General features: G+C 37.0%; 1 pseudogene; it reads left to right on the top strand.

Annotated features, from left to right (window-relative positions):
* Positions 1–245: 245 nt before the first annotated feature.
* Positions 246–13,520, top strand: part of LOC148102086 (actin filament-associated protein 1-like) — a 35,188-nt pseudogene continuing 21,913 nt past the window's right edge.

Here is a 13,520-nt window from a genome sequence, read left to right as displayed (position 1 = left end):
TAACCCCATTGTGTGCAATAAGGACCAGTGATGGACAAACAAATAGAAATGCCTTTTATGTCTTATTATTTCCTTCATTTAGGCTCAAATAGGTACGACTAAAATGTCTCCCAACTAGACAGGCCTGTAAAAATATTGTCACTGTAACGGCTTCTTTCAGATGGTATCCTCTTGACTGTGTTTGCTCTGACAGGCTACCTGAATGTTCTCTCTAATAACCGCTGGAGGGAGCGCTGATGCCGCCTCAAGGACAACCAGCTGCTCCTTCACAAGGACCGGGATGACCTGAAGAGCCACATAGCCTCACTGCCCCTCCGAGGCTGTGAGGTCAGCCCCGGCCTTGATCACAAACACCCCTTTGCCTTCCGCCTCCTTCGTAACAGCCAAGAAGTGGCCGTACTGGAGGTGAGTTTGATTACATACTTGAGAGATTTTCATAGAAAAAAAACTTTGTTGAGGGAATTAGAAATGCCTCAAACACCACTAAATCACACTTAAGCTGGTGCAGGAAAATATTGCTCCTTATTTTTTATCTTCCTCTCGAGTGCTCCATATCTCCTCCACCCACAGTGATTTTTGTGTTTAATGTTGTTGGTCTTCACAAACTTCCTCCATTTGCCATCCAGTTTGTTTTGATTCTATTTCCTCACATAGTCTGCACGCTATCCTTAAACAATCCAATTATTATTATCTTCATTTAAACAGATAATAATAATAAGGAATTTAAAGTTTATAAGGATCCTCTTCTTGTTTTGGCTGGTCTTTTTAGGGGATCATTTGCCTCCATCTCACCCTGTTTCTACTGTCCTCCTTCACTAAATCATAAACCTTCTCTCTTTTTAAACATTTAACTCTTCACAGACACTGGCGGGATTGCATATTCTGTAACTCTGACTTTTGCCTTCAGGCCTCCTCCTCTGAGGAGATGGGTCGCTGGTTGGGGGTTTTGCTAGCTGAGACTGGATCTACCACAGACCCAGCCACCTTGCACTATGACTACATTGATGTTGAGACCACTGCTAACGTCATCCAGCTTGCCAAACAGTCTTTCTGGTGAGAGATGCATCCACATCATTTCACATGAATCTTTTTCTCTCTGGTTAATACCTGGAAGAACTCTTAAAGAATTAGTGCTGAATGTGTTTTATTTCTTATTTCATTAGCTCACAATGACTCATATGTTGAAACGTAGTATGTCTGGCTTTTTTCATTTTCCTGTTTTTATACGATAGTTTGTACTATTTTGTAGACTAAGAGATACAAAAATCGCAGGTAATGAAGATATATGAAGGGCACTGTATATTTAAGCCTCAATCGTGATGTTTTATGTTTAGTTTCACCAGTAAGCGTGCCGTGTCTCCTAACCCATATCTGGACAACCCAGTCAGTGGCTATGCCTGCCCCACTGGTATGGCACTACACTATGATGATGTGCCCATAAATGGAATGGTAAGGACACAACTGCTTGCTGATGTTGCATATGTACTGCAATGAAAAAAGTGTGAGATAATTCACTTCAGCACCCTCTAGTTTGCTTACAAACTCTTGGCTGATTCTTTCTTTGCTTTTCATTTTTTGCATATCATTAACATATTATTGGAAAATGTGTCATTTTTGTTATGACACTTTCAGAAGTTCCAGTGAGCCTGCATGATAAAAGTCTTTTTCTTTCCTAAAATCAAATTAGACCAAGTAATGGTATGTACTTTGCTATTTGCAATAATGGTGCTCGGGCCCCTTGCATACCACAGCTTTTACCTTCTGCACTCATTGACCTCCTGACAGATTTACATATAAACCTGAGGGCTGAGTCTGTCTGCACCCAAAGAAGAGCAAAATTACACTGTTGCATGATAATAATGATATAAAACTAATAAAGACAAGCAGACAGAGAATATAACATTGTTTATTCATAAAAGATGCTATAATAAAGGAGTAAAGAGTAACCTGTGATTTAACGTTATAGGACTTGGATAAAAGCTCATCAACAATTAAAAAGAGGAAACATTAAATATGTTTTCAGTCGTGGAGCAGTACTCTCCATTTTGGGAAGCTAAACTAAATTTGTTAAGTCAAAGCAATTGCTCTTTAATTTCACATACTGCAGTAATGCTGCTATCATCTTCTTCCTTTCTGTTCTCCTTATTCCCCCCCCCTTTATGGCATCTCCTTATTCTTAAATCTTCTGCTTATTGCATGCTCACCTGGTCTAACCCAAGGACCCAGAGATGCAGTACTCCACTCCCAGCACAGGGGGGCGCCAGCGGAAAGAGGAATTGCACTATGAAAACACTGAGCTCTATGAGAACATGCCCTCACCCAAGCTAGTCACCAGCTGTCCTCCCAAGGCTTCTTCTTCTACTGCTGCATCTTCTTCTGCTTGTCACTACAAAACCCCTGTTTCTAAAATCTCCTCTAAGTTCCTGTCTGCTGATTCTAAAACTAAAGACTCCGCTCAGACTCTGCTGCATAACCTTCATGTTTCTTTTTGCATTTCTGCATATTAACTGTCTAACAATTCAGGGTTTGTTTTAACCTCCTCTTAACTTTTAGTGTTTTTAATTCTCCTTTGCTGTTTGTTTACTTAGTGATCTCTTATGTTTATGTATTTAATAGGCCAACATGAAACTAGTGTGAACTGGAGTTTGTTTGCTGATTTTCTTCCTGTGTCATTATGAACACCAAACAACAAAAGTAGAGATGATGCCTGTCTCCTGAAGCCGAAAAGGAAGCTGTCTCCTGTGATCTGTTAGGATAATAAGGTGCAGTCGTTTAGATATGTCTGATAATGCAAGAGAAGGATTTAAATTCAATTCTGAATTTAAAAGGAAGGAATAAAAAGAAGCTAATATGGGAGAAATATAGTCTCTCTTTCCAGTCCCAGTTAGTGATCTGGCTGCATAATTCTGGATCAGCTTAGACTTTTTGTGAAACTTTTAGAACAAAGTGATAACTGAATTACAGTAGTCCAGTGTAGGAAAATTAATGAAATAATAAAAGTGTTTGTAACTTTTGTGATATTGAGTGCAATCCAAGTAGAAAACCTGTGGCATAAACAACAGTTACACATTTTTCTTTGAAATGTTTATTTTTTTTTTTATGGAAGAGCATGTTGGTACAGTTTTGTATGTGTATAGCTTATAGGCATTGCTAACATCTATTTGAAGGGTCATTTGAATTGTGTCTTTCCTGTTTGTTCAGCTAAAGGGAAAGAAGGGAGCAACAACCAATGGGGTGGCATCAAAACAGAAGCCAGAGCCAAAGAACCAGCCAAAGAAGAATGGAGTCATTGCCACAAATGGGACTGCGTCTCTGAAGCGCAACAACTCCAGTAAGTTTTGAGACTTGAAGATACCAACAGGAAGTCATCTTGAATTGAAATATCACCCACCTTTCCCAGTCAGGTCTTGCTCTGTAAGGAATAGCAGACAGTGTGTCTGGCTTCTCACCGCTGATTGCTTTCAAGCAAAATTCTGTTCCACAGCAATGTGGAAAATGCAGGATATCTAAATTACAGTTGGTTTAAGTAGAGGGGAGTAAATAACTGAAAGCCTTTAAACCTATCCTACCCTCGAGACAGTCCATGTGACGCATGTGGGCCTTGAGCCTCCTGCCAACTCCAGGGTAAGAGGCGCGATAGCAGAAACAGACCCTAGCTCATTGGAAGAGAGCGAAATGTGGTCGAGTTAATCCTTGTGGTTCAGAAAAATATTTTTTGCCTAATGTGTGGATGCCTTTGAGGGCATCCACACTATTGAGTTCCTGTTTCTCTTTATTGTGTGGATGCCCTCATAGGACATTAACTACTCCCTCAGTTTTCATGCTATTTTCACCGTTCAAATCTTAAAAAATTCTGCTCTTTCCTGCTATGACTTTTGGTGCTCATAACTTCTATACTTTTTGAGATATTGAATTTTTTTTGCAATATTTTTTGCCCTTTTCTGCCACATTATCAGTGGCCTCACTGATTTTCCTTGCCGGGTTGACCTGTGTTTTAGCTCAGTGAGATGAGCATCCGTTCTCAGACTGGGAGGCCCGGGTTCAAATCCCGCTTATGGCAAAATTTCTTTCAGTTAACAATTAAACATTTTTAACTCTTTTCAGCAGAATTTTGCTGATTGAACTCTTTTCAGCAGAAATTCTGCTGATTCACCTCTTTTCAGCAGAAATTCTGCTCATTGAACTCTTTTCAGCAGAATTTTGAATTTTTTCACCACTTTTCAGCACAAATCCCAGCCTTTTCAGCTTTTTTCAGCAGAATTCTGCTCATTCACCTCTTTTCAGCAGAAATTCTGCTCATTGAACTCTTTTCAGCAGAAATTCTGCTCACTGAACTCTTTTCAGCAGAATTTTGAATTTTTTCACCACTTTTCAGCACAAATCCCAGCTTTTTCAGCTGTTTTCAGCAAAAACCTCTTTTCAGCAGAATTTTGCTGATTGAACTCTTTTCAGCAGAAATTCTGCTGATTCACCTCTTTTCATCAGAATTTTAAATTTTTTCACCACATTTCAGCACAAATCCCAGCTTTTTCAGCTTTTTTCAGCAAAAACCTCTTTTCAGCAGAAATTCTGCTCATTGAACTCTTTTCAGCAGAAATTCTGCTGATTGAACTCTTTTCAGCAGAAATTCTGCTGATTGAACTGTTTTCAGCAGAAATTCTGCTCATTGAACTCTTTTCAGCAGAAATTCTGCTCACTGAACACTTTTCAGCAGAATTTTGAATTTTTTCACCACTTTTCAGCACAAATCCCAGCTTTTTCAGCTTTTTTCAGCAGAATTCTGCTCATTCACCTCTTTTCAGCAGAAATTCTGCTCATTGAACTCTTTTCAGCAGAAATTCTGCTCACTGAACTCTTTTCAGCAGAATTTTGAATTTTTTCACCACTTTTCAGCACAAATCCCAGCTTTTTCAGCTGTTTTCAGCAAAAAACTCTTTTCAGCAGAATTCTGCTGATTGAACTCTTTTCAGCAGAAATTCTGCTGATTGAACTCTTTTCAGCAGAAATTCTGCTCATTGAACACTTTTCAGCAGAAATTCTGCTCATTGAACTCTTTTCAGCAGAATTTTAAATTTTTTCACCACTTTTCAGCACAAATCCCAGCTTTTTCAGCTGTTTTCAGCAAAAACCTCTTTTCAGCAGAATTTTGCTGATTGAACTCTTTTCAGCAGAAATTCTGCTGATTCACCTCTTTTCATCAGAATTTTAAATTTTTTCACCACATTTCAGCACAAATCCCAGCTTTTTCAGCTTTTTTCAGCAAAAACCTCTTTTCAGCAGAAATTCTGCTCATTGAACTCTTTTCAGCAGAAATTCTGCTGATTGAACTCTTTTCAGCAGAAATTCTGCTGATTGAACTCTTTTCAGCAGAAATTCTGCTCATTGAACTCTTTTCAGCAGAAATTCTGCTCACTGAACTCTTTTCAGCAGAAATTCTGCTCACTGAACTCTTTTCAGCAGAATTTTGAATTTTTTCACCACTTTTCAGCACAAATCCCAGCTTTTTCAGCTTTTTTCAGCAAAAAACTCTTTTCAGCAGAATTCTGCTCATTCACCTCTTTTCAGCAGAAATTCTGCTCATTGAACTCTTTTCAGCAGAAATTCTGCTCACTGAACTCTTTTCAGCAGAATTTTGAATTTTTTCACCACTTTTCAGCACAAATCCCAGCTTTTTCGGCTGTTTTCAGCAAAAAACTCTTTTCAGCAGAATTCTGCTGATTGAACTCTTTTCAGCAGAAATTCTGCTGATTGAACTCTTTTCAGCAGAAATTCTGCTGATTGAACTCTTTTCAGCAGAAATTCTGCTCATTGAACTCTTTTCAGCAGAAATTCTGCTCATTGAACTCTTTTTAGCAGAAATTCTGCTCATTGAACTCTTTTCAGCAGAATTTTAAATTTTTTCACCACTTTTCAGCACAAATCCCAGCTTTTTCAGCTGTTTTCAGCAAAAACCTCTTTTCAGCAGAATTTTGCTGATTGAACTCTTTTCAGCAGAAATTCTGCTGATTCACCTCTTTTCATCAGAATTTTAAATTTTTTCACCACATTTCAGCACAAATCCCAGCTTTTTCAGCTTTTTTCAGCAAAAAACTCTTTTCAGCAGAAATTCTGCTGATTGAACTCTTTTCAGCAGAAATTCTGCTCATTGAACTCTTTTCAGCAGAAATTCTGCTCATTGAACTCTTTTCAGCAGAATTTTAAATTTTTTCACCACTTTTCAGCACAAATCCCAGCTTTTTCAGCTGTTTTCAGCAAAAACCTCTTTTCAGCAGAATTTTGCTGATTGAACTTTTTTCAGCAGAAATTCTGCTGATTCACCTCTTTTCATCAGAATTTTAAATTTTTTCACCACATTTCAGCACAAATCCCAGCTTTTTCAGCTTTTTTCAGCAAAAAACTCTTTTCAGCAGAAATTCTGCTGATTGAACTCTTTTCAGCAGAAATTCTGCTGATTGAACTCTTTTCAGCAGAATTTTAAATTTTTTCACCACTTTTCAGCACAAATCCCAGCTTTTTCAGCTGTTTTCAGCAAAAACCTCTTTTCAGCAGAATTTTGCTGATTGAACTCTTTTCAGCAGAAATTCTGCTGATTCACCTCTTTTCATCAGAATTTTAAATTTTTTCACCACATTTCAGCACAAATCCCAGCTTTTTCAGCTTTTTTCAGCAAAAAACTCTTTTCAGCAGAATTCTGCTGATTGAACTCTTTTCAGCAGAAATTCTGCTGATTGAACTCTTTTCAGCAGAAATTCTGCTGATTGAACTCTTTTGAGCAGAAATTCTGCTCATTGAACTCTTTTGAGCAGAAATTCTGCTCATTGAACTCTTTTCAGCAGAAATTCTGCTCATTGAACTCTTTTCAGCAGAATTTTAAATTTTTTCACCACTTTTCAGCACAAATCCCAGCTTTTTCAGCTGTTTTCAGCAAAAACCTCTTTTCAGCAGAATTTTGCTGATTGAACTCTTTTCAGCAGAAATTCTGCTGATTCACCTCTTTTCAGCAGAATTTTGAATTTTTTCACCACTTTTCAGCACAAATCCCAGCTTTTTCAGGTGTTTTAAGCAAAAAACTCTTTTCAGCAGAATTCTGCTCATTCACCTCTTTTCAGCAGAAATTCTGCTCACTGAACTCTTTTCAGCAGAATTTTGAATTTTTTCACCACTTTTCAGCACAAATCCCAGCTTTTTCAGCTTTTTTCAGCAAAAAACTCTTTTCAGCAGAATTCTGCTCATTCACCTCTTTTCAGCAGAAATTCTGCTCATTGAACTCTTTTCAGCAGAAATTCTGCTCACTGAACTCTTTTCAGCAGAATTTTGAATTTTTTCACCACTTTTCAGCACAAATCCCAGCTTTTTCAGCTGTTTTCAGCAAAAAACTCTTTTCAGCAGAATTCTGCTGATTGAACTCTTTTCAGCAGAAATTCTGCTGATTGAACTCTTTTCAGCAGAAATTCTGCTGATTGAACTCTTTTCAGCAGAAATTCTGCTCATTGAACTCTTTTTAGCAGAAATTCTGCTCATTGAACTCTTTTCAGCAGAATTTTAAATTTTTTCACCACTTTTCAGCACAAATCCCAGCTTTTTCAGCTGTTTTCAGCAAAAACCTCTTTTCAGCAGAATTTTGCTGATTGAACTCTTTTCAGCAGAAATTCTGCTGATTCACCTCTTTTCATCAGAATTTTAAATTTTTTCACCACATTTCAGCACAAATCCCAGCTTTTTCAGCTTTTTTCAGCAAAAAACTCTTTTCAGCAGAAATTCTGCTGATTGAACTCTTTTCAGCAGAAATTCTGCTCATTGAACTCTTTTCAGCAGAAATTCTGCTCATTGAACTCTTTTCAGCAGAATTTTAAATTTTTTCACCACTTTTCAGCACAAATCCCAGCTTTTTCAGCTGTTTTCAGCAAAAACCTCTTTTCAGCAGAATTTTGCTGATTGAACTTTTTTCAGCAGAAATTCTGCTGATTCACCTCTTTTCATCAGAATTTTAAATTTTTTCACCACATTTCAGCACAAATCCCAGCTTTTTCAGCTTTTTTCAGCAAAAAACTCTTTTCAGCAGAAATTCTGCTGATTGAACTCTTTTCAGCAGAAATTCTGCTGATTGAACTCTTTTCAGCAGAAATTCTGCTCATTGAACTCTTTTCAGCAGAATTTTAAATTTTTTCACCACTTTTCAGCACAAATCCCAGCTTTTTCAGCTGTTTTCAGCAAAAACCTCTTTTCAGCAGAATTTTGCTGATTGAACTCTTTTCAGCAGAAATTCTGCTGATTCACCTCTTTTCATCAGAATTTTAAATTTTTTCACCACATTTCAGCACAAATCCCAGCTTTTTCAGCTTTTTTCAGCAAAAAACTCTTTTCAGCAGAATTCTGCTGATTGAACTCTTTTCAGCAGAAATTCTGCTGATTGAACTCTTTTCAGCAGAAATTCTGCTGATTGAACTCTTTTCAGCAGAAATTCTGCTGATTGAACTCTTTTCAGCAGAAATTCTGCTCATTGAACTCTTTTCAGCAGAAATTCTGCTCATTGAACTCTTTTCAGCAGAATTTTAAATTTTTTCACCACTTTTCAGCACAAATCCCAGCTTTTTCAGCTGTTTTCAGCAAAAACCTCTTTTCAGCAGAATTTTGCTGATTGAACTCTTTTCAGCAGAAATTCTGCTGATTCACCTCTTTTCATCAGAATTTTAAATTTTTTCACCACATTTCAGCACAAATCCCAGCTTTTTCAGCTGTTTTCAGCAAAAACCTCTTTTCAGCAGAATTTTGCTGATTGAACTCTTTTCAGCAGAAATTCTGCTGATTCACCTCTTTTCAGCAGAATTTTGAATTTTTTCACCACTTTTCAGCACAAATCCCAGCTTTTTCAGGTGTTTTCAGCAAAAAACTCTTTTCAGCAGAATTCTGCTCATTCACCTCTTTTCAGCAGAAATTCTGCTCACTGAACTCTTTTCAGCAGAATTTTGAATTTTTTCACCACTTTTCAGCACAAATCCCAGCTTTTTCAGGTGTTTTCAGCAAAAAACTCTTTTCAGCAGAATTCTGCTGATTGAACTCTTTTCAGCAGAAATTCTGCTGATTGAACTCTTTTCAGCAGAAATTCTGCTGATTGAACTCTTTTCAGCGAAATTCTGCTCATTGAACTCTTTTCAGCAGAATTTTAAATTTTTTCACCACATTTCAGCACAAATCCCAGCTTTTTCAGCTTTTTTCAGCAAAAACGTCTTTTCAGCAGAAATTCTGCTCATTGAACTCTTTTCAGCAGAATTTTGAATTTTTTCACCACTTTTCAGCACAAATCCCAGCTTTTTCAGCTGTTTTCAGCAAAAAACCCTTTTCAGCAGAATTCTGCTCATTCACCTCTTTTCAGCAGAAATTCTGCTCATTGAACTCTTTTCAACAGAATTTTGAATTTTTTCACCACTTTTCAGCACAAATCCCAGCTTTTTCAGCTTTTTTCAGCAAAAACGTCTTTTCAGCAGAAATTCTGCTCATTGAACTCTTTTCAGCAGAATTTTGAATTTTTTCACCACTTTTCAGCACAAATCCCAGCTTTTTCAGGTGTTTTCAGCAAAAAACTTTTTTCAGCAGAATTCTGCTGATTCATCTCTTTTCAGCAGAATTTTAAATTTTTTCACCACTTTTCAGCACAAATCCCAGCTTTTTAAGCTGTTTTCAGCAAAAAACCCTTTTCAGCAGAAATTCTGCTGATTCATCTCTTTTCAGCAGAATTTTAAATTTTTTCACCACTTTTCAGCACAAATCCCAGCTTTTTCAGCTTTTTTCAGCAAAAACCTCTTTTCAGCAGAAATTCTGCTGATTGAACTCTTTTCAGCAGAAATTCTGCTCACTGAACTCTTTTCAGCAGAAATTCTGCTGATTGAACTCTTTTCAGCAGAAATTCTGCTGATTGAACTCTTTTCAGCAGAAATTCTGCTCATTTAACTCTTTTCAGCAGAAATTCTGCTCATTGAACTCTTTTCAGCAGAAATTCTGCTCACTGAACTCTTTTAAGCAGAATTTTGAATTTTTTCACCACTTTTCAGCACAAATCCCAGCTTTTTAAGCTGTTTTCAGCAAAAAACCCTTTTCAGCAGAAATTCTGCTGATTGAACTCTTTTCAGCAGAATTTTGAATTTTTTCACCACTTTTCAGCACAAATCCCAGCTTTTTCAGGTGTTTTCAGCAAAAAACTCTTTTCAGCAGAATTCTGCTCATTCACCTCTTTTCAGCAGAAATTCTGCTCATTGAACTCTTTTCAGCAGAAATTCTGCTCACTGAACTCTTTTCAGCAGAAATTCTGCTCACTGAACTCTTTTCAGCAGAAATTCTGCTCACTGAACTCTTTTCAGCAGAAATTCTGCTCACTGAACTCTTTTCAGCAGAAATTCTGCTCACTGAACTCTTTTCAGCAGAAATTCTGCTGATTGAACTATTTTCAGCAGAAATTCTGCTGATTGAACTCTTTTCAGCAGAAATTCTGCTGATTGAACTCTTTTCAGCAGAATTTTAAATTTTTTCACCACTTTTCAGCACAAATCCCAGCTTTTTCAGCTTTTTTCAGCAAAAAACTCTTTTCAGCAGAATTCTGCTCATTCACCTCTTTTCAGCAGAAATTCTGCTCATTGAACTCTTTTCAGCAGAAATTCTGCTCACTGAACTCTTTTCAGCAGAATTTTGAATTTTTTCACCACTTTTCAGCACAAATCCCAGCTTTTTCAGATTTTTTCAGCAAAAACGTCTTTTCAGCAGAAATTCTGCTCATTGAACTCTTTTCAGCAGAATTTTGAATTTTTTCACCACTTTTCAGCACAAATCCCAGCTTTTTCAGCTTTTTTCAGCAAAAACGTCTTTTCAGCAGAAATTCTGCTCATTGAACTCTTTTCAGCAGAATTTTGAATTTTTTCACCACTTTTCAGCACAAATCCCAGCTTTTTCAGGTGTTTTCAGCAAAAAACTCTTTTCAGCAGAATTCTGCTGATTCATCTCTTTTCAGCAGAATTTTAAATTTTTTCACCACTTTTCAGCACAAATCCCAGCTTTTTAAGCTGTTTTCAGCAAAAAACCCTTTTCAGCAGAAATTCTGCTGATTCATCTCTTTTCAGCAGAATTTTAAATTTTTTCACCACTTTTCAGCACAAATCCCAGCTTTTTCAGCTTTTTTCAGCAAAAACCTCTTTTCAGCAGAAATTCTGCTGATTGAACTCTTTTCAGCAGAAATTCTGCTCACTGAACTCTTTTCAGCAGAAATTCTGCTGATTGAACTCTTTTCAGCAGAAATTCTGCTGATTGAACTCTTTTCAGCAGAAATTCTGCTCACTGAACTCTTTTCAGCAGAAATTCTGCTCATTGAACTCTTTTCAGCAGAAATTCTGCTGATTGAACTCTTTTCAGCAGAAATTCTGCTGATTCACCTCTTTTCATCAGAATTTTAAATTTTTTCACCACATTTCAGCACAAATCCCAGCTTTTTCAGCTTTTTTCAGCAAAAACCTCTTTTCAGCAGAAATTCTGCTCACTGAACTCTTTTCAGCAGAATTTTGAATTTTTTCACCACTTTTCAGCACAAATCCCAGCTTTTTCAGGTGTTTTCAGCAAAAAACTCTTTTCAGCAGAATTCTGCTCATTCACCTCTTTTCAGCAGAAATTCTGCTTATTGAACTCTTTTCAGCAGAAATTCTGCTCACTGAACTCTTTTCAGCAGAATTTTGAATTTTTTCACCACTTTTCAGCACAAATCCCAGCTTTTTCAGCTGTTTTCAGCAAAAAACTCTTTTCAGCAGAATTCTGCTGATTGAACTCTTTTCAGCAGAAATTCTGCTGATTGAACTCTTTTCAGCAGAAATTCTGCTGATTGAACTCTTTTCAGCGAAATTCTGCTCATTGAACTCTTTTCAGCAGAATTTTAAATTTTTTCACCACATTTCAGCACAAATCCCAGCTTTTTCAGCTTTTTTCAGCAAAAACGTCTTTTCAGCAGAAATTCTGCTCATTGAACTCTTTTCAGCAGAATTTTGAATTTTTTCACCACTTTTCAGCACAAATCCCAGCTTTTTCAGGTGTTTTCAGCAAAAAACTCTTTTCAGCAGAATTCTGCTCACTGAACTCTTTTCAGCAGAATTTTTTAATTTTTTCACCACTTTTCAGCACAAATCCCAGCTTTTTAAGCTGTTTTCAGCAAAAAACCCTTTTCAGCAGAAATTCTGCTGATTCATCTCTTTTCAGCAGAATTTTAAATTTTTTCACCACTTTTCAGCACAAATCCCAGCTTTTTCAGCTTTTTTCAGCAAAAACCTCTTTTCAGCAGAAATTCTGCTGATTGAACTCTTTTCAGCAGAAATTCTGCTCACTGAACTCTTTTCAGCAGAAATTCTGCTGATTGAACTCTTTTCAGCAGAAATTCTGCTGATTGAACTCTTTTCAGCAGAATTTTTACCTCTTTTCAGCCCAAATTCTGCTGATTCATCTCTTTTCTGAAAAATTTTCAGCCTTTTCACCACTTTTCAACAAAATTTTCTGCTTCTTCACCTGTATTCAGCAGAATTTTAAGTGTCTTCACCACCATACAACTCTTTGCAACTTTTTCAGCTTTTTTCAGCAGACATCTTCAACGTTAAGGCATCCACACATCATTTTCACAGGAAATGCAAATTTTTCTAGTGTGCCTTTAACTTTACATCTCTGACTAGCTCTGTCTTTTGCAAAACTTTAAACTATGCTGGGACCTTTTTGGAAGCACATTGTTTGATCCATTGTTTGGTGTGGACAGGGTCTTTTGTTTTTGAAATCTGGTTTTATTCTCTTTGACTTCCCTGTTTTGTGTGATGTGGCTGTTATAAAACAGTAGGCTGAGTATTTTAAGCAATCAACTTCTTGGAACCTTCTGAAAGGCTCTGATACATCTAAAAGATGCATTCCTCGGCTTAAGATGGTTTTGTCACTCCTAAAATATCGACATATTTAAATATGAATGTAACGTTAGTATCCCCATTCTTTTAGTCATATGTAATATATGTAATTTTAATTACATTTGTCTTGAACTTGTGTGGTAGCAGTGGAAACAGTGTGAGTTAGCTCATAACAACTTGCATAAGAATGATCGGGTCAGCAGCGTTATGGTTCAGGATTCCTGCAGTGCAGAGAACAGCTGTGTGTGTGTGTGTGTCAAGGTCCACAGAGGAGTTCCACCAACTAGATAACCAGTGAGGCTAATAAAGATGGTTAATAAAGTTTGTATTTCACTGCATGCTTCAGTGAACTACAAGCGAGTGAGTTTAGGTACTCCACAAACACGTACATAAGTGTGATGTAGCTGCTCATTTAATTTGGTACTGACTAGCAATGAAAAATGCATTGAGGTAGTAAACAAATGAGAGAATCCCAGCAAATGCAAATACTTGCAATCTGTGTACAAGTATGCAAACCAAGTCTTTGTGTTTGTTTGCAGGAATGGGAACAGAAGACCGGCACATAAACCCATCACATACACCCTTGCATCCGTCTTCCTCCAATCTCTT

The sequence above is a fragment of the Neolamprologus brichardi genome, chromosome 7 (assembly GCF_056152115.1).
Source record: "Neolamprologus brichardi isolate AB-2024 chromosome 7, ASM5615211v1, whole genome shotgun sequence".
In the NCBI taxonomy this organism is placed as follows: domain Eukaryota; kingdom Metazoa; phylum Chordata; class Actinopteri; order Cichliformes; family Cichlidae; genus Neolamprologus; species Neolamprologus brichardi.
The sequence above is the reverse complement of the archived record's forward strand: the minus strand, read 5'-3'. Positions and strand labels throughout refer to the sequence as shown.